At 44.7% G+C, this 25,555-nt stretch overlaps 1 protein-coding gene and 2 long non-coding RNA genes across 8 annotated transcripts in view; all 3 read left to right on the forward strand.

Moving 5' to 3' along the window:
* Positions 1-25,555, forward strand: part of SDK1 (sidekick cell adhesion molecule 1) — an 823,726-nt gene that overhangs the window by 220,047 nt on the left and 578,124 nt on the right. The gene's annotated exons all lie outside the window — the stretch shown is intronic.
* On the forward strand, positions 10,850-17,388 carry LOC146404328 (uncharacterized). The gene is made up of 2 exons (XR_014840048.1): positions 10,850-16,373; positions 17,230-17,388. It is a non-coding gene; the product is annotated as an uncharacterized LOC146404328 (long non-coding RNA).
* Positions 18,843-25,492, forward strand: LOC146404329 (uncharacterized). The gene is made up of 2 exons (XR_014840033.1): positions 18,843-19,641; positions 19,868-25,492. It is a non-coding gene; the product is annotated as an uncharacterized LOC146404329 (long non-coding RNA).

Genomic DNA, 25,555 nt, shown 5'->3' on the forward strand with positions numbered 1-25,555 from the left:
GAAGATAAGTTGAGCAAATCTTCAGATACATAGCTTAAACTCAACTGAATAATTCTCTTGCTAAATAAATATATGTATATATGTACTGGCTTTTGAAAAGATAACTTATCTGTGAGGCCTGTGATAAATGCTTTGGAGCTCCTTGGATAGAGGTTTGCTGCCTCAACTGCTCCAGGGCTTATTAGGGGACCGGCTCACAGAAGGAGCCCTGAGATGTTTGTGAAATTAATGATCAGTGATTGGGATCACATCAGCTCACCTTTGAAAGGCGTATTTTTTTCTTCCACCGTGCCTGAGGCCTGAGGCCCGGTTGACTGCCTGGCAAGATGCTAACTCTGAGCTGCTTGGTGCGCGGGGCGCTTGCTTTAGGTCTCACAGCAGCGTTCGAGAAACGCAGTCTTGTTTTAAAGCGGCTTCCATGTTGATCCCTTGGGTGGGGAGGAGAGTCACAGGTATTCACATCAGGGAGTGTGGCCAGCCTTTTCCGAGGAGATGTGATTAGTTTGTGCAATTCAGACTCGCGTTTTAAACGTGACTTCAGCAAAGGTTACAGGCACTCTTTGGCTCTAAAATTTGATTGCAGAGGAAGAAGTCCCTAAGGGCTAGTTTGACTTATTTAATTATACCGTATAGGACTTGGGTAATAGTTTTATAAAAACCCTCTTCAAGGCAAATTTGTAATTCAATACAAAGCGGTAAATTGATACACCTTTTAACATTTGGATCATGAGACAGGTGATGTCGATCAGGATTAAATAAGGGGAAGCATTCTCGTTATCACAATATTTGTATATTTTTGAAAAAACTTGAATGAGTGCCGTCTCCTGAAAAACACTGAATGCAGTTGATCTGAGTGCTGTAATTGTTAAAGAGCCACCAGAGTGTTGAGAAGCAGGGGTAAACCTCAAGTGAGATAGCTGCCTTTCTTCTCTGTTAACCGTTATTCATGTCTTCTGTATGCAGGGAACTCTGCCAGGCCCTGGAACCCAGCAGGGTCACCTGTGCTGTCACAGGGCTCCTGGTCTAGTGGAGGGTAAGACAGACAGACAGACACACACACACGTACACGTTTCCAAGGGGCAGAGAGAGAGGCGCAGAGAGAGCAAGCAGCAAGCGCTCGGCACATAGGTCGGTGTCGCTGAGTGCTGGCTCAGCGAATGAAACAACCCTGCCTCCACATTTGCCTGCCTGATGCGCAGTTGTGTTTATGAGCTTTGGAGGTTTAGCTGAGACCCATAAGCGTCCTGAAGAGAGTCTTTTTCGCCCCATCCCACCTTTAGGGTGCGCTCCTGTCACAGCACTCACGATGCCTCAGTAGGTGTCACCCCCGGGATGAGTACAGGAGGGGCACCCTGGGGTCCCTAGTCTTCCAGAGCAGCAGCAGGATTTGTAACAGAAAATTGGAATTAGCGAATACTAAGTAAGCTGTGACAGCTGTTAACAACCAGGCAGATTTTTGATTGACATGAATGTGAAAACATTTTCTTTTAATCGAGCTAGAAAATAATAAAGGGAAATTAGAATCCTTCAGCTCAGACAGGAGCCAGCTCTGTTCCAGGGATGGTGACATATCTGACTCCTGCCCTTCCCCCTCACCCCACCATGTGCTGTGCTCTGGCAGGGCCAGTGACTGTCCAGGAGGGCTGTCGGGAGCCCCTTCCAGTTTGAAGGAAACTTTATTTTACTAGTCGTTATCATAAATGACTGGATTTCTAATACTTTTTTTTTACTGTTTAGGGCCGCATCTGTGGCATATGGAGGTTTCCAGGCTAGGGGTCAAATCGGAGCTACAGCTGCCAGCCTACACCACAGCCACAGCAGCACAGGATCCAAGCCACATCTGCAACCTATACCATAGCTCATGGCAACACCAGATCCTGGACCCGCTGAGCAAGGCTAGGCAGTGAACGTGCATCCTCATGGATCTTAGTTGGGATTGTTAACCTCTGAGCCACGAAGGGAATGCCCTGCTAATATTTTCATATACTTTTTTTCTATTCTCTTGCAAATGTCCATGTCCCTCTTACTAGCCTTGTCTGAAAATAGACAGTGAGTTTTTGAAACAGAGCTCATTCATCTGTACAACTGAACGTTTGACCATTGTCTTGTGTCCTCTTTTCTTAGGACTCGTGTCCTTCTCTCTCCCCTTTGCCAGTTGATGGCCCCAGATGTTCTGTCATCTGTAGTTCACGCACCTATATACGATGGATTCATTGATTTATTCATGTGTTCAGTAGGCATTTATTGAACAACTGCTATGAGCCAGAAAGTGTTGTAGGTGTTGGGGATAAAGCAGGTTTAGAATTCAGATGTGGTGCCTGCCCTTGCAGATGGCACAGTCCGGTGGAGAAGACACACACGGAAACCAGTAATGACAGTGCGGTGAGGTGGGGACTGTCTTAGGGACATGCCGGAGAACTGAGGGGCTAGGAAAAGAGGGGGTGATGCTGTCTTGGAAACTCTCTGAAACCAGAAATCTCCATGGAGAATGTTTGCTGGAATCTTTATGCCAAAGGCAGGATGTGTTGATCTCTAGAAAAAATTCTTCAGAAAGTAGTCGCCCGGAAGTAGGAAACCTGTCAATGTCATTAAAAGAACCTTAAAATCTCCAGATTGTGATTTGTTATGGGTGTGTGTGTGTGTGTGTGTGTGTGTATATATATATATATAAAGACAAAATGGATAGACGTTTGACCTGAGGAGGGGAATGTGAAAAGCATTAACATGTTTGTGTGAATTTTTTTTTCTTATCTTTTTAGGGTCGCATCCGAGTCACATGGAAGCTCTCAGGCTAGGGGTCCAATCGGAGTTACAGCTTCCGGCCTACGTCACAGCCACAGCAACATGGGATCTGAGCTGTGTCTGCGACCTACACCCCAGCTTGTGGCAATGCCACATCGTTAACCCACCGCGAGGGGCCAGGAATTGAACCCACATCCGCCTGGGTACTGGTCGGATTCGTTACGGCCGAGACACAGCAGGAGCTCCTTTTGTGTGCACTTAAAGGAGGAAATGTTAACAGGAGGTGACGACGAGGCATACGTTACAAAGGCAGTCATTATAGTGGTGCCTCTCCACCTGTCTGGTAAGGGACAAGTTTTTTAACTTCTGAGACCTTCTAATCCATTGTAGACTAATTAATGGCCTTTACACACATGGGTAGTATGTCGCCCACCCCACCCGGAACCCAAACTGGTGTGTAACCTGATCAGATTCACCCAGGTGTCTCCGCAAAGTCAGGTTGCCTCAGAGTTTCTAAGTGCCTGTCGCTCTCTCTCTTCTGGCCACGCAGACCGAGCCATGCTGGTCACATGTGAGCACCACGTTGCCACTGTGACTGGACGATGAATTTTTCTGGATTCTCCCAGATAACCGAGGTCTCTGGGTTCTGATGTTTTCACCGCCAGGCCGCCTAGTAACGGTTGTGCTTTTGGTTTTCATCTCAGAACCAAAAATACTACTGTGATTTTGGGTCCGGCCTCCATTGTCAGCTGACGACTCGGTGTCTGTGACAGACCTGTTTGCTTGGAGTCTGGGCGCTGAGCCCTGGCCTGGCATTCCATTGCCAGCATTGGAGCCCTGCCGCCTCTGGCCTTCGCACGTGGCATGTGTTGGCAGCCTTGACTCATGCCTTCCCTCTGTAAATGTTGTCTGAGAATTTGACATTTGAGCAAAGACCTGCAGGAGGGAATGGAGTGACGTCCGCGGAGATGGGAGGGAGAGACTGTTGAGAAAGAAGGAACAGCAGAAGCACCTGCTCCGAACTGGGAGCCACGAGGTCAGGGCCCCAGATCACAGCCAGGCCTGCAGGGCCTCCGGGAGTGCTTTGACGGCTTGGCCTTTTTGGAGTAAGTTGGCGTCCAGTGGAAAACCTTGAGTAAAGGTCGAAATGGCAAGATTCTCCTCACACCTGAACCAAGTGTCTCTGGTCGCCGTGTCGAAAACAGCATGAAGGGACCAGGATGGAAGCAGGGGTGATTTAAATGATCAGCGATAACGAGCCACTTGGACTAGGTGTCAGCAGCAGAGATTGTGGAAAGCGTAGGATTTTTGGATGTATTTTAAAGGTTGTGCCAACAGGATTTGCCAACAGATTGGATAAGAAGGGAGCAAGGAAGAGACAGGGAGGGAAGGGAGGGAGGGGGAGGGAGAGAGAGAGAGAGAAGGTATGTCCACGCCCACACGCACGTGTGCATGTGTGTGCCCATAAAAGAAAGGAAACAGGGAAAACAGAGCCAAAGATGACCTCAGGGTTTCTGACCTGAGAAGTTATGTTTCTGTCCACGGAGATGGAGTCTCCGTTGGAGGCTCAATGTCAGGAGCTTCTTTTTAGATGTGTTCACGTTGAGACGTCTAATAGCTATCCAGGTGGGGTTGTTGGGCTAGACAGCTGGACGTGCAAATCTGAAATTAGGTTCCCGAGAGGTCTAGGTTAGAAATAAAAATGGGGCATCACCAGTGTAACAAAAGACGTAAAAATTATGGGAATGGATGAGATCACTAAGGGAGAAAGTGTAGACAGAGAAAAGGAGAGGCTGCTGGAGCTGAATCCTGGCTTCTCGGACATTTAGAGGTCTGGGCGATGAAGAGGGGACCAGCAAGCAGCAGGAGGAAATCTGCGAACGTGGCATCGTGGGAGCCCCAGGGGAAAGGCGGTGGTGTGCCAGCCGCTGGTGCTGCCAAGTCCAGCCAGAGGACACCAACACCTGACCACTGCGTTCAGACACCGCGATGCTACTGGCGACCTTAGCACAGTTTTGCTGAAGTGATGCTGGTGAAGGCCTGGCTGGAATGGGTTTGAGAGTCCCGGGGAAAAGAGGAACTGGAGACTGTGAAGACAGAGCTTGTTCTAAAGGAAAGTGGAGGAGAGAGGAGAGGGAAAAGTTCGCGATAGGAGAGGCAGGGTCTGACTGCTGGGGTCTCGTCCTTGAGCTTGGGGTGCAGGTGCTGGTTTGGCCTTAGCTGGGCGCACAGCCAGGGCATCCATCGGAACAGGCAGCAGGGCAGAGTAGACCAGTACAGACAGGTGGAGGGGGCAGAGGAGGTGCTGCTGTTCGCGGGGCTCTGCTGATCACGTGTGTTTTCTCAGAGACGCGGGAGCCAGCTGAAAACGAGGAAGAAGGAGGCCTTGCAAGAGGTTTGGGGACAGGTGTATAAAATTGTGATCTAGAGGACCGGGAGAGAGAAGCGACAGTCAGAGGACTGCAGGAAGGCCCCCTGGAGGGTTGTGACCGTGAGTTTAAGGGGAGCCCCGTCGCCGTGGTTGTGTCTTTGTGCAAACAGTCAGCTGCCTGGGAGCAGAGACTTGCTACACTGGATGCGCTCACACATGCAAGAGAGCGGACTGCTTCTGTATCCGAAGGCGGTGTCTCTCCGTGGATTCGGGCCATGGGGAGTGGGTTCTGGGGGCAGTGGGTCATTTCCTGTCTGCCTCCTGCCGCTTCTTTATCTAGTCGGTTTCTACTGGGTGGTTTGCTCACTTGTACTTGGGGACCCACCCCCCCACACACACTGGCTCCTAACGTTGCTCAGACCCCACGTCTCGCTTTCTTTACCTTCTGGGAGGTTGATGGCCCCGTCTGTAAGTGCGGCTGGTGTACAAGAGAGCAGAACTGACGGAGCAGTGTCCCCAGCACGGGCAACCTGGACAGTGTCTTTGGAGGTATTACCATATTGTTCTGACTGCAGAAGCCTCTACCCTTGTATCGGGTCAGGCTTATTCACTCCTGTCACCTCTTTTTCCTGCTAAGGTCCCCCTTCTGAAGAAGGCCTGGCTTCTGGGCAGGTGGTGGCAGCCTGACTTGGAAGCCCTGTTCTTGGGAGCCTTTCCACATGGCTTTCCCCACGTGCCCTGTCGTTTTCCGTCTCATTTGCTATGTAGAGGTTTCTCCTGCTTGGAATTCCCTAACTCCCTCTTCTCTAACCAATAAGAAAACTATCACGTGGGAAGTAATAACTTGTCCTGTGTAATTTTGTTCACTTAAATTCAAATGGTACCAAGGACTTAAAAGCGGGGTTGGGGGAGAGATGAATGGGATGGCCTGTCCCTGCGCTCACGTAATTCCACTCACCCTCCGATTTTACGGTGTAGGGATTTCCCATGGGTTTTTGCTATGATCATCTGTTTCACTGTAAATTGGCAATATCTGCCATACATTGGAGAAAAGTTTTCAAGGCAGTCATTTTCCCTTTGGTTTGATCTATTTCCATTTAATAATCATTGTTTTCAGATGGAAATTTCATCTGAAATTTATATGTAGTAATGTGAGTATATGAATTCCATATATATGTGTGTGTGTGTGTGTGTACACACACAGAAGAGAATTTTTTTGTTGTTGTCTGCAGGTAGTTTGTAGGTGAATTTTTTTTTTTAGTTGTTAGACTTTCCCGTATTGCTTTGCTTGGGCGTGCTGGATGAAAGAGTTATTTTCATTTCTCTTTTTCACCGTCATGATTGTTTCATGGAGTTCCATTTATTTTTGTGAAGTTTTCCTTCATGCCATCAATCTGTCTCATTTGTATACCAGTTCTGTTACTTTTGCTTTTTCCATTGCCACACAGAGCTATGGATGGTCTTTTATTTGCTTGATTTTCATTCCTGATGCATATACAAACCACTGGAGTGTGCATTTTTGAATCCTACGTATGTCTTCCAGGTTTAGCTTTATGTTCTTATGAAGATGTTTGTCGTTTGGGCAGCGCTGAAAGGCTTTTTCCTTGTGACTGTCTCTGCTGTTCGTGTGGCAGGGTGTCAGTTAAACTGCTATAGGCCTGTCTCCAGTTTCGGTATTCTACCATTACCTAAATTCTGTTAGGAATGGCACATCTCTGGTTTGGTGGTCTGTTCTTGGTATTACGCGTGGTGAGTGTCACTGTTCCAGTTATTTTGCCATTTCGAGTGAATCCACATTTTGAGATGATTGCATTGCTCTTTGGTAAATGTTTGTTGTGCATACACTTCTGTTAATGTGTCAGTTTAGCCGCTGTTTATGAAGTGCCCTCAGTGTGTTAGGCACATAAGTAATGGAAATACCGTGGTGCCCAGGGTGCCCTCCACCGAGTTATATTCTAGGGGGGCAGACAGTAAGCAAGTCAGTACTAACATGGGGCGACAGATAGCGTTCAGTTGCTACGGGTAACTCAGAGCCGGTCCAGAGATGGAGCTCAAGAGCTTGGTGTGGTCGGGGGGTCTCTTGGAAGAGGAGACGTTCAAGCAGAGACCTGACGGGTAAGACGAGGAGAGGGGCAGGTGAGCGGAGGGAGTGGAAAGGGCTGGGCAGCGCTCGCCCGGCCTGTCTCAAGGACAGCAGGAAGGTCAGGGCGGCGGACGGTGGTCCGCGGTGTGGTGCGCGGTGGGAGTGGAGGTGGAGAGGCAGTGGGGCTGACCGAGGCCTTTAGCCCTAACCTACCCCTTAAGCTTCTCTTCGAAGTGGAGGATGTGTCCTCCTGAAAATGCAGGATTTGTTGTGGGGAAGGACTGTGGGCTTGTTTGCATTTCACAGACAGACAACCACCACTCACCGACATGACAGCAATAGAACCATCTGGCCCGGAGGTCAGTGTTAGTGCAACCCTGTCGTCCACGGAACGGAGCATCCTGCCAGCTCCCGTGTCCATGTGGGGCGTTGAGTTGCTGTGTCTCCTGTCTCGCTGCGTCGTTCTTGGGTTCTTGGTTCCTGGTCTTTTCCCGTCTTCGCAGTGCTGGCGGGTCTGCAGAGGTCTGTCGCCCTGTCCTTCTCCAGCACGTCCAGTGCTGCCTCCCTCCCAGACCGGAGCTGGGATTTCGCAGAAAGACCGCCTCACTGATCTCTTCTGGGTACTTCTCATCAGGAGGCACGCGCCGTCACCGCATTCACCGGATCCCATCCCTGCCGGTGTTGGCCTTGATCACTCTTCGTAGTTGATGGGGAGGACGCGGGAAGATGCGCGGGGCTGTGCTGAGACTTTGTTCCTCATCAGACCTTCCTGTCCGTCGATGCCGCCCACCTCCATCGGCCACTGCAGTGGTTGCCAGAGGATTTTTTTACTTCGTCATTCCTTCCTCATTTATTTCAGGCACTGCCTACAGCCTGTGAGGAAGAAAGTTCCTTCTCTCCTATCTATTTATTTTATTTCTATTACCATCGTAATTTAGTCTGATGTTCACATTGCCCAAGATTTGGGCAGTGGGAGCCCCTTCAAGCTTTTAACTTTTGGACATGCCCCCATCATTCCGAGTACTTCCTTACTTTTTTTCATATTTTCTAATTGTTTTATTTATTTACTTATTTATTACTTTTTGCTTTTTCGGGGCCACACCTGTGGCATGTGGAAATTCCCATCATCCCAGCCGCGTCTGCAAACTGCATCACAGCTCAGGCAACAGTGGCTCCTTTCACCCACTGAGCAAGGCCAGGGAGCAGACCTGTAGCCTCATGGATGCTGCTCGGGTGTGTAACCCGCCGAGCCACGGTGGGGACTCCTAGCTTTTTATTTCAAATTGAAATATAGTTTTGATGTACAAATTTTATGTTCGTTTCAGGGGTCTAACATAGTTATTTGATAATCAAATACATTATGAAATAATCACAACAGTAAGTTTAGTAACAAAGTGACTACAGTATTGTTGGCTGTCTGTTATATCCCTGTGACTTTCTGACATACATACATTTCTCTGGGGTCATGTTACATATTTATGCTAGAATGAACTAGTCCTTCAAAGCGCGTTGGTTTTCTTTTAATGAAAGATGGAATTGAGAAACCAAGACGTAGGCAGGCACTTGGAACACTCGTTGCTTTCAGGAATCTAGATTTCTAGGGAGTTGTGGTTGGAAATAATTTTGGGATTCATCATGGTAAAGACGGCATTTAAAGTGAGATCGAGCCAGCTTGGTTGTTTTTCCCACAAACCGTGTTCAGCTGTTTGTGTGCAGGCGAGGTGGAGCTAGAGCATTGGGTTTAATTTGTATTGGGGTTTTCTGGGTGTCTGTGATAGAGGGAGAGAAGACAGGAAGCTTAGGGGTGCTTAGAAGGGCATGCTCGTAGAGATGGGTCCTGGGCTTTAAAGGCCTCCAGAAACGATGACAGCGAAGGACTAGAGATCCGCACGAAAGTTGGCTCCTCTTGAGGGCACGCTGAACGATGACAGGAAGCGTGCTGGTGTCTCAGTGCTAACGTTTTCATTACTGAGGGGCAGGGGTGACCAGGGGGTGAGAAGCTGGTTTTCGCAAGAATCTGGGGGAATGGTCTAGTAAGCAGAATAACGGCCCCTGCAAATACCCACACCCTTATGCCTGGGACCTGTGTATATGTCACCTTATGTGAGCGACCTTGCAGGTGTGATGACATTAAGGTTCTGGAGATAGGAGATGGTTCTGGATTATCTGGCTGGGCTGAGTGCCAACACAAAGGCCCCCGTGTGAAGGGGGCCGGGGGTTAGAGTTGGAGAAAGAGATGCGATGGTGGAGGCGGAGTCAGGGAGCCTGAGGAGGGAGGCTGCTGGTTCTGAAGACCACCAGCCAAGGCGTCCAGAGGCCTCCGGGAGCTGGGAAAGGTGAGGACATAGACAGTATGCAGGCCTGCCAACAGTTTGGTCTTAGCCCGGTGGAACCCGTTTTGGACTTCAGACTTCCATGATGGTGAGATAATAAATGTGTGTTGTTTTAAGCCACTGATTCTGTGTTAAGTTTTATAACAGTCATAGGAAGATAATACCCATGATTTAAGGCTGATTCTTTACATTTGCAGAAGGTTTGAGTGAGGAAAAAGATCTAGAACCAGCCATGCAGGTCAATGGCATATGGGGTGTGGAGGAAAGTAGCTGCCACTTAGAGGGGACTTCAGGGCACAGCCTGGTTTCGGTTAACGAGGTGATAGGGCTTTTTAGAGAAGAAATTGAGGATGTCCAGGTGTGGCAGGTGGTGAATTCCAGAGGTCAGGGCAGGTGGAATTTGAATCCTTTTACTGCATGGAGAGAGTTTTATGGGGTTAAGAAGTCACATTCAGGTAACTCGAGTGCTTGAAGGCCATTTGTGCACAGACGTTTGCAACAAAACAAGCACACCAGCAAAACTGGTGATTTAGGGCTTGACGGCATTGCTGCAGAAAGATGTGGGTGATGGTGCCCAGTGTGACCCGGCGTCGGGACAGACCTGATGGTGGGCACCGCATCCAGGCCCAGGGCCGCGGCAGGCAGAGCTCCTGGTCGCACCTCTCTCACCTGGGAGCGAGAGGCACACTGACGGTTATAGAGATGCACCAAGGTGCTCTTCCATCCCCAGCCACACGGCACTGGTGTCACCACCAGGGTTGAAGACCAAACATACAAATTCATTAAAGATTATCTTTGTTTTCTACCCGAATTTAAAAGAAGCCTGATGGAGATGACAGTAATGTATAAAGAAGAAAAAATTACTTGCTTAAATAATCAGCGTTCCATTTTGGTCTCCTTCTTTGCTGCTTTCATTAGATGTAATTTTACACAGATTAAATCATGCTATATATACGATTCACTGTCCTGCTTCTGAAACGTAGTGTACCTCATAGCCATTTTCTCTTCTTTAAGCATTATTTGCGCACAGCTCTTTCATGTCGAGAAATAGTTTTCTCTCATGTAAATGTCATAATTCAACAGTATATAGGTTCAGAGTTTTCAGTTTTCACTACTGTATGATGAACACCTTTGTGGATAGAATTCTATACTTGAGTGTTCCTTGGGATAGAGTTCGAAGAATGTAGTAGCTAGGCAAAAGAGTAAGCACCTTTAAAGACTCTCTTGGGAATTACATTCCCAAACCTAGCACCAGTTTACACCGACACGAGTGACTTGTATGGAAGTACCAATTATATCAACCCAAAATGGCAATGAGTTTATTTGCATGCCGTTAAAAATAATAGTAGTCTTAGAATGACCCATTTCAACTTGCCTACAAGCAGGAATTAGGTATTTCTTTGCAAGATCATTTTCTGTGCCAACCTGCTTGGCACAGGTGTTCTTCACCCTCCTGCTTAAACACTTGCAGTGAAAGCTCACGGATTTTGTTTCTCTTAAGGTTATTAAATGCTTATTAAAATTTTAGTCCTTTTCAAATTGCGAAAGAAAATTTGTCTTTTACCATGTTATTGACATACCTGATGGCCAATAGAAGACATCTACTAATAACTAGTTGTTAGAATGACTTAAACCATAAGAGAAATAAGGAAACCAAGTCAGAAAAAATGAGGAGGGGCTAGATAGAACTTGAAGAGTCACTCTTGTGTTTAATGGAACGTGGATGGATAGAAGGAACAATAGAGGGAAGCCAGTATTCCTGCTGCTGATCTGGGGTGTTGTCGACAGCGTATTACCTACTTTCAAATAGATAAGCATTCACGGCAAGTCACTATTTCCTGAATATGCAGTTAGCTTGTGTGCATGAGTGAGAGAAACGTAAGCTGTGGTTCCAGAATTCATCCGTGAAGTATCAGCATTCATTTACTTCGCGAGGAGTGCTAGTGAGTCTTTGAAATTACAGCCATGAACAAATTTGTTTGATAACGTATTTTTTCTATGGTTGCATCGTGACATATGGAAGTTACCAGGCTACAGGTCCAATTGGAGCTAGTAATTCTTTCAAAAAATATGCCGTTGAAGTTCCCCTTGTGGCTCAGCAGGTTAAGAATCTGGCCAGTGTTCACGAGGATGTGGGTTCAATCCCTGGCCTCGATCAGTGGGTTAAAGGATTGGGCGTTGCCTTTAACTGTGGTGTAGGTCACAGACAGGGCTCAGATCTGGTGTTGCTATGGCTGTGGTGTAGGCTGGCAGCTGCAGCTCTGATTCGACCCCTAGCCTGAGAATTTCCATATGCCACAGGTAAGGCCCTAAAAAATGAAAGATAAAAATAAAACTTCTCAAAGAAAAATCCTTATTGTATATAGTTCATTGTCTCCGTTGAGTTTTCATTGGTTTGAGGTTTCATTGGTATGGCCAGCGTTTGGAATTATGCTGGTAGAATGTCTTTTTTATGTACCAGTGAATGATTGATTCATTTAAGAGTCTAACAAGATTTGACTAATGTGAACTCCACTCTGAATATTGGATCTGTTCCTGATTGTCAGACAACCCACATGCTTTTCAGGTGATATTAAATGTGCATCTTCCGATAAGCCACATTTTTACTTGGATAATTCTGGGGCCCATTTTGGAGTGGTCTTAATTCATTCCAGTTGTTAGTGCTCTGTGTAAGCCTTTTATTTACCCTTAATTTGCATTGAAATGTTCATGATTATTTTGACTTAAGTTCCTTTAAGGGTACTGAAAAATGGGACAAAGAGTTTATCTTTATTTGAATAATGGGTACTTGGAAGGCTAAAATTGAGGATAAATATAACTTTTACTTTCCTAAAATTAAAGATGAGTTTACTGACAGTTGGAGCGTTAATTTGTCTTTTGGATTTTTTTCATAGAGACTCAAGTTTCCTTAGCCTTGTTAGGAATGTAGGTTGGTTCGAACATACTTAATGTGCAAGTAATTAAATTTATGTTGTTATCTATGTCTCAGATAGTCAAATATAGGTGATTTTAATATAGTCGAAATTATTTGGATCATCCAGACTCTTTTCTTCATGTTAGTTTAGGTAATTGCATTATTTATTTTGAAGATTCCATTTGTACTGGATACTGACGTGTAGAAGCGAAATATGGCAGAGTGTATTCTTGAAAAACATGATTTTGGTTTAAAATAGACAAGAAATTCCCAGGAAATACTTTGCAGTTCAGGTAAAATAAGCTGTCTAGAAATTAAGTAGGCTTTTGTTTTAAACTTGATTCATTTATTTGTACTAAAGTAGCCCATTCGGTAACACACCATTTATCTGGTCATTTTCCAGAATAAGATGGAATTTTCCAGGTAACTGATCATAAATTAGTTTTCCAGGTAACTGAATCTTACACCTTCAAGAACTAAAATCTTTTAAATTTAACCATTTTTGATGGAAATCTTTAAAAATATGTTATACACTTTCTACATTCTTACTTTCCTATGTTTTCTTAATCAGAGGAAACTCAGTATAATTTAATCTTCTTCTGATGACTCAGAACCATTATTGAAAAAAATGAAGTCATTGAGTGTTAGGCCTACTTTTAACTTTTTTAAAATTTTTTCTTCTTGGTCAGATTATTAATAAGCTGCCATTTTTTTCTTTTGTATCACTACTGGTAACTCTTGTCTTTCTCTTAGTGGTTCTGCTTTTTGTTCTTCATAGCCTGTGAAACCAGAGTTGTTAGGAACGGCTGTGGATGGTAAAGCAGAGCCCAGGAGGCCAGGGTGGGGGCCTCGGGAAGCACATGTGCTGCTTAAAGGCAGTTCTCCTCATCTGCTGTGCTGTGTTCACGCTTCTTCAGCGCTTCTGGACTTGGAGCTTTCTCCTCGAGAGTTGATGGCTGAGCGTTCACCTGCTCATGGCTATGTTAGGTCTTACCTGCTACCACCTGCACTTTGCCTCATAGCTGAGTCCGTTGAGCCCAAAGTGAGAATTCTGGGAGTCGCCTCAGCTTACACAGACGAAGTAGTAGCAGAACCCTGGGTTTAAGTCTCAGACTCCTGTCTCTGAGCCCAGTCCTCGTCTCCAGTAACTACCACCTCACCTCCAGGTAATGACTAAGAATATTGTCCTGGGGGAGCTCCCACAGTGGCACCGTAGGTGGTGTCTCTGCAGCGCCAGGACCCACATTTGCCCCTCGACTCATCTGCTGACGCTGGATACTGAGTCTGGCATTGCCTGATCCCTGGACCTGATCCCTGGCCTGAGAACTTGATAGGCTGTGGGGTGCCCCCCCCCAAAGAACATTGTCATCCGTCTTGATAAATAAAAGGCGTTTTCTTTCTTGAAGGGACTCATCCTCTTACCTACTACAGAAAACCAGAGAATCGTCCTAGACGCCTCTGTACTCCTCCTTCCAGAGTCACCAACATCTTGTCTGGTTTAAACATCTCTGGAATCGCCCCGCCTCTCCATCTCGGTTCCATAGGCCTGGTCCACCCTTTGGCATCTTCTGTCTTGCTGCTCTCCTTGTTCTGCCTCTAGAGTCCTTGTCCTTAAAAGCACTATCCATTTGGCCAGTATAAGCAGACAATAAATGGAGAAAATATGGAGAGAAGGGGAGATGGAGAGCCTGAGCAAACGTGAACACCGAGGGGCAGAGATCGAGTCCCGCTGGGTCGGAAAGTGTCGGTAGCCCAGTACGGGTAGAAAAGAATCGAGTTAGGTGTATGGAGGTGTGAGAGAACAATGGTCGGGGTGTTCTCGCCAACCTAAACCGCGTGTTAAACGGGGAGTAAAACGCCGTGAAAACCCTGAAGCCGTCATGGTGAGTAAAACGGACCTCTCTCTGATCAAGTGCACGATTGGAAGATGAATGTTCCCGCTGGTTGGACTCTGATTAGCATTCCCTCTCCAGGAAGAAGAAATACTGGGTAAAAAGTGTGGGCAGGGCTGAAGGGTGTGAGCGCTAGGAAATAAACTGACAGGTTGAATAAGACGCACTGGTGAAGACTGAAGGAGAGGGAATTACTACGACTTGGAAAGGCTAAGGGTGACTTACATGCGACAAATGCATAAATTTTATTCTTCTGAGGGTGATGCCCAAATAGATTCTGTATATTTTCTAGACAGTAAAGGATTATATTATAATCAGTTTTGATTTTAAATATTTTTATTTTTATCAACCTACTCCCCATACCACATAAAACCGATATGCCCTGCAAGTCTGTAATGAAAACGGAGGGTACCAAGTACTGCGTTTGTCCTTAAAATGTAGAAATTCATGTTCTGGGATATTTTTTAAAAAAGCTGGTATTACTTCTTTGAGAGTTTCCTTCTCTCCCTTTCTTATTATTTCTCTTTAGACCTCTTGCTAGTTTCCTGTTGGACTTGCTGGGTGGATTTTCCTATTTGCATCTGTTTTTCGGCCTAGCGTCCCTCTCTGACTCCCCCCCTTCAGCTTTCACAGTTTTTTCTTAGCTGTCTGAGGTCTTCATCTTCTTCCTTCTGTGGTCTCCGTGGCCTCTGCAGCCGCTTGCCTCCTTTTTTACATTCCTTTGTTTTGCTCTCTGTCCTTCATGTTGGAGGGTTTCCCAAGGTGCCTTTTGGTCATACGTTCTTGGTGCATGGGTGGAATCCAAGTGCTTTTGCGTGAGGTGATGTGTCTCACCGCAGTGCGGTGCTCCACGTGTCAGTACCCGTAGTTCTTTTCTTATGTATTAAGTTCTCCACATTTAATTTAGCCAGTCTCAGAAGCTATTTGAATGAAGCATAAGAAAAACTTAAATTCTGGAGTTCCCGTTGTGGCACAGTGGAAACAAATCCAACTAGGAACCATGAGGTTGTGGGTTTGATCCCTGGCCTCACTCAGTGGGTTAATAAGGATCCAGCGTTGCCTTGACCTGTAGTGTAGGTCGCAGACACGGCGTCTCGGATCCCACGTTGCTCTGGCTGTGGTGTAGGCCGGCCGCTGTAGCTCTCATTCCACCCCTAGCCTGGGAACCTCCATGTGCCGAAGGTGTGGCCCTCAAAAGACCAAAGACAAAGAACAACTTAAATTCTAGGGATTTTGGATATTGCCTTGAATTATTCTGGAAGGCTCTCTAACTTCCGAGAGCTTGGTAGCTGCTGTGGGTTTGCCGTCGTGATGTCTGTACCGTGTTTGTGGTGGGAGGCTCTCTGGAGGAAGTCGAGAGCTGGGTCCTTGCCTCTTCCTGGCGGGGGCGGGGGGGGGGTTCCCAGGAGTGTCAGAATTCTACCTCCCCAAGTAGTGCGGGGGTTAAATTGGGTTTAGGCTAACAAATTACAGCACACCCTTCTGGTAGAATTGCTCGGCACTTGTGTGGTACAGAACTCCTCCAACGCGATACTTCATTCCTGGGACCCTTAATTAGGATAACATAATGGATTCTTTTCACTCTTAAATACCTAGTCGTTAAGAAATTATTTCATGTAAAAATAATTTAAGTGTTTTAAACCACTGTAAAAAAGATACAATTATCCCAAAGAAAGTTGAGTGTTTTCATAGAAAGAGCCCTGAGAGAGACTTGGAATGCTTCAGGATCTTATAAAGTGAGAAAAAAAGTGTATTTAGCCTTATGGTTTAAATTAATAAAATGCACCAGTTTATTTCACAGCTATCAAAGCTAATAAAGTATAAAAGCTTGGACATTAATTTTCATTAGTGTGATTGTGTTACATGTGGATAGTTCTTTTATTACATGAAAACATACGAGGGCAGACTTTAAAGAATTCCTTTGCTTATCCGTTGTCTTAATTTAAAAATGAAACGTAGGCGTTCCTGTCATGGCGCAGTGGTTAACGATTCTGACTAGGAACCATGAGGTTGCGGGTTCGACCCCTGGCCTCGCTCCGTGGGTTAAGGATCCGGCGTTGCCGTGAGCTGTGGTGTAGGTCGCAGACGTGGCTTGGATCTGGCATTGCTGTGGCTGTGGTGTGGGCCGATGGCAACATCTCTGATTTGACCCCTAGCCTGGGAACCTCCATGTGCTGCAGGTGTGGCCCTTAAAAGACAAAAATAAAGCGTACATGATTCTAGTTTATGCATTCGTGTTGAGTGTCACATTCATAAAGTGGTGACTCGCATTCTTAATTTTGTCAACACGGGATTGCCTTACACTCTCCGTGTACCATCCAGGCCAGAAAGAAACTGGCCTGGGAACCGAGACGCCTGTTCTCCAGGTTGAGTTAGACAGCTTATTTAGCTGTGTCAGGTTATGCAAGTCTCTTAGCTTTTCTGCTTTTGAGTCTGCTCAGCTGTGAAATGAGAGCCCTTGGGTTTCCTCTGTTTGTAATGTCCCTTGTTCTAAAACAACGTAATGCAAACCATACACATACATATGTAGGTATGTGTATGTCATGGTGCACAATTCAGACCTTAAGGATACAAAACAAAAAATGAAAGTCTGCTGCCACCCGCATTGAAACCGAGACAGTAAAAGTGTGCAGTGACAGAGCTAATAATTGCTAACGGTCCCTGTACATTGTTGCAGAGAATTTTCATTCCCGTGTCGGTATATATACACGTAAATCATAGTACAGACCCTGTTCGGCACCCTACATGATTTCCCTTTATGTCTTGGAAACATATTTCTTCTGAACATCTTTTTTACTCATTATCTGTTAGCTGGAGTTCCCATCATGGCTCAATGGGTCACAGACCCAACTAGGAACCATGAAGATGCAGGTTCAGTCCCTGGCCTTGCTCAGTGGGTTAAGGATCTGGCATTGCTGTGAGCTGTGGGGTAGGTCACAGACGCGTCTGGGGTCCTGCGTTGCTGTGGCTCCAATTCGACCCCCTACCCTGGGAACTTCCACATGCCATGTCTGGCCCTAAAAAATAAGTAAATAAATAAATAAATAAATAAATCATTATCTGGTAGCTGTCATTTATAAATTAATAAGAAATTTAATTTTTACTTACCGTTTTTCTTAATTTTCCCCCTGCATTTGAATTGTATTTGCAGAATACAATTCAAAACTATATGCATAGAAAAATGTCTATGCATTTTTCAAAACTATATGCATAGAAAAATGTCTGAAGGTAAGTAAAGCCATTTTTAACTGCTTATACTGGGTGGTAAATTTGAAGTAATTTTTTCCTTTAAGCTTTTCTGTATATTTCATATTTTTAAAAATTGACACTTTATTGGGGGGAAATCCATTTTAATAAAAAGTACCATGTTATTATGAAGTAATTATCAGTCAGTAGTTTAATTGAATTATAAAACCATATTTTTATTGACTATTAAATTATAGCCTCATTAAAATATTTTATTGTTACTTTTCCCATTCTCTTTCCTCTTTAATGGAACTACAATTTACATATAATAAAATATAGAGATTTTTAACTACATCTTTTGATGAGTTTTTTACCCACTGCACAGTAAAATGTAAACCATTCCAATAATCCCATAAAAGTCCCTGAAATCCCTTTTAAATTAATCCCTCCCTTCCACCCGACAATCCCTGATCTGGTATCTCTCACCTTAGATTAGTTTCCTCTCTTTTGAGCATCATATGAATAAAATCCTATTCTCTGTACTCTTCTGTGCCTCATATCACCTTTATGTATCTTCATCACTATCTTATAATACCTTCTCTTCTTAATGTTCAAGTAACTTGGCCTAAGTTGCACAACTAGGAAGTTCCAGGACCAGGGCTTGGTCTCAGGTCTTTGGGACCCCAGAGCTCTTTGCTCTGACCCTATGCTTGTGGGTTTCCTAGACTTGGGGTAGGAAATAAAATTGGGAAGAAGGATAGCCTCAACTCGTGAAGTACCTGGAATGGTAGGTATGCTGAGGAATGCGCATTTTATTCCTTATAACAGGTTCTCCACTGCAGTACCCTCGTACTTCCTGGGGTTATGAAATACCACAGACTCCCTTTATTATATATTTTAAAAATTCCAGTTTTCCTTCCACAAGTGTTCGTCAAGTCACAACTGTAAATCAGACTCGATTCTAAGTAGCTCACTGGCCCCGAGCTCTGGCTGCGGGGTGATCTGACCAGACTGTTGAGTAAAGGAACTTGACTTTTTTTTTTTTAAGTTTTAAATGAAGTATAGTTAATTTACAATGTTGTAATCATTTCCGCTGTAGAACCAAATGATTGTTACACATATACACACATCCATTCTCCTTCAGATTCTTTTCCCATGTGGATTATCACGGAATAGTGGGTAGAGTTCCCTGTGCTATGCATCAGGTCCCTGGTGGCCAGCCGTGCCGTGTACCACAGGGAACTTGACTTTAGATGTTGGTGTTTTCAGTGTTGCCCCTTGAGCAGATTAGTTTCTCTAGAGAAGATTGTTTGTCTCCTGCCTAGAGGAGGATTGCCTGGCTGCCAGCCCTGAGGAAGTTGAGTTAAGGCGTATATGCATAAGTTGAGGCTGTCTCCCAGTTTTCAGGAAGGTACTTGGCTGCGTGAATCCCAGAGTGTCTGAGTCCAGGTGCCCTTAACTGTCCGCTCCAGAGAAGAAACCTCCTGTGCTTGCTTAGAATGGCCGAGGGTGGCACCTGGTCACGCGCACTGGGAAAGAGCATCCAGATTCTGGTGGTTTTGTAACCACCGTGAAAGTAATCTTACTTGGTTCCTCTTCCCTTCTTTCTGAGGCAGCTCCGCACCCCCAAATCCACTGGGGATCTTGCATTCTACAGCATCCTATCTGCGGCTAATTTCCCCACTGCCAACTCTGGATTCAGGCTCCTTGCATTAGCTGCAACGTTTCCCACTGCTGTCCACCTTTTGTATTCTCTCCTGTGTTCCCTTTACCCTTAAAAGGTAACCTTTTTACTGTCATTTCATCAAGTTTCAGACGAGAATTAAAATATTTACTTTCAATCTGTCATCTTTATCTTGGAAATCTTTTTTAAAAAGTGGTCTAGGCACAGATCTCTTTTCATTAATTTTATCTTTTAATTAACAAGTTTCAGTCTCTTAATTCTGAGCCAGGTTGAGAAATACCAATTTTTTGTATTTTCGAAAGCTCCATGCGATTTTTACTCCACTCCACGCACCTTCATATTGCCCTGTTAGCAGCTTATCCTTATTCATTCTTTTTTTTACACTCTTTAAAACATATTATCTTCCATTGTAGTTTATCGGAGGATAATGGATGTAGTTCCTTGTGCTCTCCAGTAAGACCTTGTTTATCCATTCTGTGTGTAATCGCTTACGTATGCTAATAACCCCAGCCTCCCACTCCATCCCTCCCCCAAACTCCTCCCCCTGGGCAACCACAAGTCTGAATTCTGTCTGTTAATCTATTTCTGTTTCTTAGGTTCATTTGTGTCAGTTATTTATTTATGTATTGTCTTTTTAGGGCCTTACCTGCGGCACATGGAAGTTCCCAGGCCAGAGGTCGAATCAGAGCTGCAGCATCCAGCCTACACCACAGCCCAGCAGTGTGGGATCAGAGCCACCTACCTGCACCACACCTCACAGCAATGCCAGATCCTTAAGCAAGAGCCACTGAGCAAGGCCAAGGATAGAACCTACATCCTCATGGATACTAGTTGGGTTCATTACCCCTGAGCCATGATGGCAACTCCCCATTCATGTCCTATTTTAGATTCCACATATCGGTCAAATAATACGGTATTTGTCTTTCTCTTTCTGACTTCACTTGGTACAATAATCTCTAGTTGCATCCATGTTGCTACTAATGGCATTATTATTTTTTTAATGGCTGAGTAGTATTCCATTGTATATACGTACCACATCTTTTTCCATTCCTCTCTTGTTGGGTATTGAGGTTATTTCCATATCTTCACTGTTGTGAATAGTGCTGCTATGAACATAGGGGTGTATGCATCTTTTTGAATTGTAGTTTTGTTTGGATATATGCCCAGGAGTGGGATTGCTGGATCATATGGTAATTCTGTTTTTAGTTTTCAGAGGCATCTCCACACTGTTTGCTATAGTGGTTATACCAACTTTCATTCTCACCAAAAGCATAGGAGGGTTCCCTTTTTTCCACACACTGTCTGCATGTGTTATTTATAGGCTTGCTTTTATCTTCTTCACCCACACCTATGACATATGGAAGTTCCCAGGCCGGGGATTGAATCCAAGGTCCCGCTGCAGCCTGTGCCACGACTGTGACAGCGCAAGATCGTTAACCCTATGCACTGGGCCAGGAATCAGACTTGTGCCTCAGCATTGACCTGAGACAATGCCAGATTCTTAGCCTGCTCTGCCACAGGAGGAGCTCTGATTTTGTAGACTTTTTAATGATGGCTGTTGTTAGTGGTGTGAGCTGGTAGCTTTGACTTATGTTTCTGTACTGATTGGTGATGTTGAACATTTTTTCATGTGTCTTTTGGCCGTCTGTATTTCTTTGGAGAAATGTTGAATAAAAGTGGTAAGAATGGGCATCCTTGCCTTATTCTAGATTTTAGTGGGAAGGCTTTCAGCTTTTCACTGTTGAGTGTTACCTTGGCTTTGGGTTTGTCATAAAATTAGGTTGAGATATGGTTCCTCTATACCCACTCTGGTAAGAGTTTTTATCGTGAATGGATTTTGAATTTTGTCAGATGCTTTTTTTGGCATCTGTTGTTATTATCGTACAGTTTTCCTTTTCTTTGGTTTATGTGGTGTATTGCATTATAGATTTGTGTATGTTGAACCATCCTTTTGAACCTGGGATGAGTCCCACTTGGTTGTGGTATATGATCATTTATATGACTTGTTAGATTTGGTTTGCTAATATTTTATTGAGAACTTTTGCATCTATATTCATCAGAAATATTGGCCTGTAATTTTCTTTTATGGTGGTATCTTTGTCTGGTTTTGGTATTAGGACAGTGACTTCATAGACTGTATCTGGGAGTCTTCCCTTCAGTTTTTTGGAAGAGTTTGAGAAGTTAGGTATAAATTCTTCTTTGTATGTTTGCCTAAAGCCATCTGGTCCTGGACTTTGTAGGGAGTTTTTATTATAGATTTGATTTCATTTCTAGTGATGGGTCTGTTCAGATGGTCTGTTCCTTCTTGATTCAGTTTTGGTGGGCTGTATATTTGTAGAAAACTTGTTGTCTGCTTCTTCTATGTTGTCAGATTCGTTGGTATGGTCTTACTCATTCTTGAGGTACATGCCCCCTTACCTGGAAAGTAAGATGGTGGATTGCAAACGACTTGGTATATCATGCTAAAGGATTTTTTCTTTCTTTCTTTTATGTGGAACTTGACTAAGCCCACACGGCTCCCTCATATCTGTCAACCCAGATGCTTTGTGCTAGGCTTGGGACACAGTAATATAACACACTTCTTACCTCAGAATGTCATGATTTGAAGGAGGGCAGAAAGGCCCATATGGACCCTGACTGAGAAGAAATCACTTGGGTGGTTGGATCATGTTTTAAAGAGCAAAAGAGGGAAAAAGAAAGCGACCCAAAGCACACTATCCTGCTGGCTTGATTGTATGATTTTAGGAACCAAGAGGCAGTGGGGATCTCCTTGGGAGCTGTTTTTGCTGGATTATTTTTCCTGTTTCTGCCCTGTCTCCGAGTTGGCATCCTCTCCCTCAGCCTTTACAATCTAGTCACTAACTGGTGTGGCTCAGCTCGTAAGAAATGGCTCTGGTGTTACTGTGAATTGAATATGTTCCACCACCACTAGGGAAACAAGAAGACCAGAGGGAGAGGTTTTCCAGAAGCTCCTGCCTTTTTGCTCAAGTCCCCCAGTTCCACAAGTTAGGACTTGTGTGGGGGGCGTGGCTAGGGCATCCTGTTACTTGTATTTACCAAGAAGCTGGGGCATCACTATGAAGGCCTTATCCTGTTGGTGCTTCTTTTTAAGAAATTCCTTCAAAGACTTGATATATGCATGGTTTAAAACATTATTTGAATGTTGCTATGGAATCTTAATTGGAAAGTGAAAGAGGAGCTCTGGGACCCCTGCCACCTGCAGTGCCCAGAAGAGGGCTTCTTGCGGAGTTTCAGGCCAGACCATCTGAGTTTGTGGTGAGTTTGGAGCATCCACGTGAGAGGTCGCTGGGGTCTGGAGACTGTGGGCTGGAGCTCAGCAGAGACTGATGCATTTGCCTGGCTTCCTACCCTGGATTGCAGATTCATTTAGGACAGGGCCACATCTCATTTGTTTTTCAACTCCTGGCCACTGGCATAGTTCAGGGCATATAACAGGTACTCAATAAACAATGATAGACTCATTGATTAAGCGAGACGGGTATCACCTTGGGGATCGTCTGAACCAAGGTGAGTCGTGGAAACAGCGAGGTTACAAAGAATTACTGCATATGTCACCATCACAGGACTCATCCACTCCATGGGGACAGTGTTCAGACCAGTGGGTGCAGAGCGCCCCCTCTAGGATGATAAGCTGGAGCTGAAGCTTGGCTCAGTGCTGGTAGACAGTGGCTGGCTGGAGAGCGTATACCTTATCTGATGGGAGCAGCTGCTGCTCAGTTGCCGCCAGCAGATGTGATGACAGAACTCCCAGTTTTTCAGTTGTAAGCACAACTCTGGATGGTAACAAGAACTCTTATTTTTAAATGTAAATTTGTAATACCTGAGGTGCACATAAAATGCACATATAGGTCAGCTTTGATCTGAAAGCATTTGTATGTTCTTTGGAGAAAACCAAACAAGAAGAAAGCTGGGTGGCAGGACTCCTTAAGGGCCGGAAGAAGGAAGAGAATCCCCCAGCAAAGTTGAGAAGGGGCAGTTAAAGAGCCAGAGGAGAGGCGTGAACTTGAATCTTAAGAAGGGAAGACTCTCAAGAAACCTGGGCACGGTTGATAGATATCTGCTATGATATGTGCGACGGAGAAGTCAGGTAATTAGCACAGTGAATCATTCATGAATTCAGGGAGGCTGCTCCTAACATTATGCAGCCACTTTTGGTCTGGCATAAATACGATCCAGACTGTGACTTAGGTATCAATTGGATCAGAGTTGTTTTTAAAGTTATTTCCTTAAAGCTTTGAGGAGAAAGGAGTCCAAGTTCGTATTAATCAATTGGACTTTTTGAAAGCCATTATTCATGTACTATAATACTTTAAAGGAGTATTAAAAATATTTCAAGGAATTTACATGAAACGGTCAAGGGAACCTCTTTTTCACCATGATAGGATGGGCCTTTGTCTTGTCTGTCTGGGGAAAGTTATGACAGTAGATCCTCTTCCAAGAGGTTTTATTTTATTGGAGGGAAGCCCAGTTAAAGTGTCAGTATTAATTTTCTGTCATGTAATCTACCAAGAAACAGATTTCCAAAGTCTCTCAAACATTCAGTGCACTCATTTCCGTTTGCTAAACTTGATCGATACATTTCAAGTGATATATTCATTTGAAGTCAAAATTGAACAAAGTGTATCCTACCTAAGGCATTGGACTAATAGAAGATATTTTCATTTTTTAAATGGAAAGTTTGTAATTAATTATAAATTACTCTAATGAGTGCTTTGTACAGTCAGAACGTGTCTCATCGAACAAACAAAACCCATTCACTGAGTTTCTTCCATGCACTTCCATATGCTCAAAGCCATGCAGGTTGATGTGTGCTTATCATGAGGTTAAAGAGGGCGTAATGTAAGCCGCACACTGGTCATTCTGCACTTTTGCTCCTCCGTGTCTTTTTTGCTTTTTCCTTTTTTTTTTTTTTTTTTTTTCTGTCTTTTGTCTTTTTTTTAGGGCTGCACCTACAGCATACAGAGGTTCCCAGGCTAGGGGTCCAATCAGAGCTGTAGCTGCCAGCCTACACCACAGCCACAGCAATGCCAGATCCAAGCCACATCTGCAACCTACACCATAGCTCACGGCAACGCCAGATCCTTAACCCACGGAGCGAGGCCAGGGATTGAACCCACAACCTCATGGTTCCTAGTCAGACTCGTTTCCACTGCGCCACGACGGGAGCTCCCCTCCACGTCTTTTCTCCTGTGTTTCCCTCTGCCTGGAATGCCCCAACCATTCCCAGTCTCTCGTCCTTCTAGTCTTTTTTGTCACTTCCTAGTCACGCTGCAGGGACAGTTTAAAACGTCACTCTAGAGCTATTCTTAATACCTCCTTAACGTTATTCCCATAACACCTTGTACGTCCTGTGAATATAGCACTTCTCAAATAATATGTTCGGTGTTCTACTCTTGGACAAGACTGTGAAGTTCCTAAAGTATTTGTCATTCATTTCCGCATCTAGGCATGTATCTGATATGGGGGAACTTTTCAGCAAATGACTGTTGACTTAGATTGAATCCGTTCATTAGAGTAGATATCACTCCAGTGCCCGACTTGGGCAGATAAACCATTAACCCGATGTGTTATTAAATATTTAGCTTAACAGTGTGACGATCTTAAATGACCTTACATATTATTATGTAATTCGAACATAGTTTTGATAGGCTACGATAAAACTCATCATCCAGAAATCTAATGTTAAATCTAATTGTTAAAGTCTCACACAAGACAACTCAGAACATTGCATTATTCCCCACACCAGTGTTGGAAAGATGACCCAGTGTATCAGAAAGATCCTTTTCAGCCTCTGTTGTGTAGATGGCATGAGTCCTTGTTTTACAGAGACCTGTGTAGCTAGCACAGCCCTTGCTCTCATGCTTCAGGGCAGAGCCCTGGGTCATTACGAGAGAAGGATCAGTGTATGGTGGCTGTGCTGGAAAACATCTTGGTATATCCAGCATGGGTTTTTCCCAGCCTGGCATATATGTATAGTAGGTTAGTGTTTAGTGAATGTTTACGCTGTATTGCTTAATTAAAATGGCATTGGTGGAGCTCCCGCTGTGGTGCAGTGGGAGTGGCAGTGTCTTGGGAGCACTGGTACATGGGTTCGATCCCTGGCCCCGGCACAGTGGGTTAGGGATCTGGCATTGCCACGGCTGTGGCTTTGGTTGTGACTACAGCTTGGATCTGATCCCTGGCCAGGAGCTCCCTATGCTATGGGGCAGCCAAAAAAGGAAAAAAAAAAAAAAAAAAAAAGGCATTGGTAATGTAATCAATAAAAATATTGAAAGAAAAATATTTTAAAGTTTAAAAGGTAGTTTAATTTATAAAAAAAACACCTTGCA

This window comes from Sus scrofa, chromosome 3 (assembly GCF_054392235.1).
Source record: "Sus scrofa isolate SSC_HxYL_T2T_F1_AM1 chromosome 3, Sscrofa_HxYL_maternal_Yorkshire_Landrace_v2.0, whole genome shotgun sequence".
Classification (NCBI taxonomy): domain Eukaryota; kingdom Metazoa; phylum Chordata; class Mammalia; order Artiodactyla; family Suidae; genus Sus; species Sus scrofa.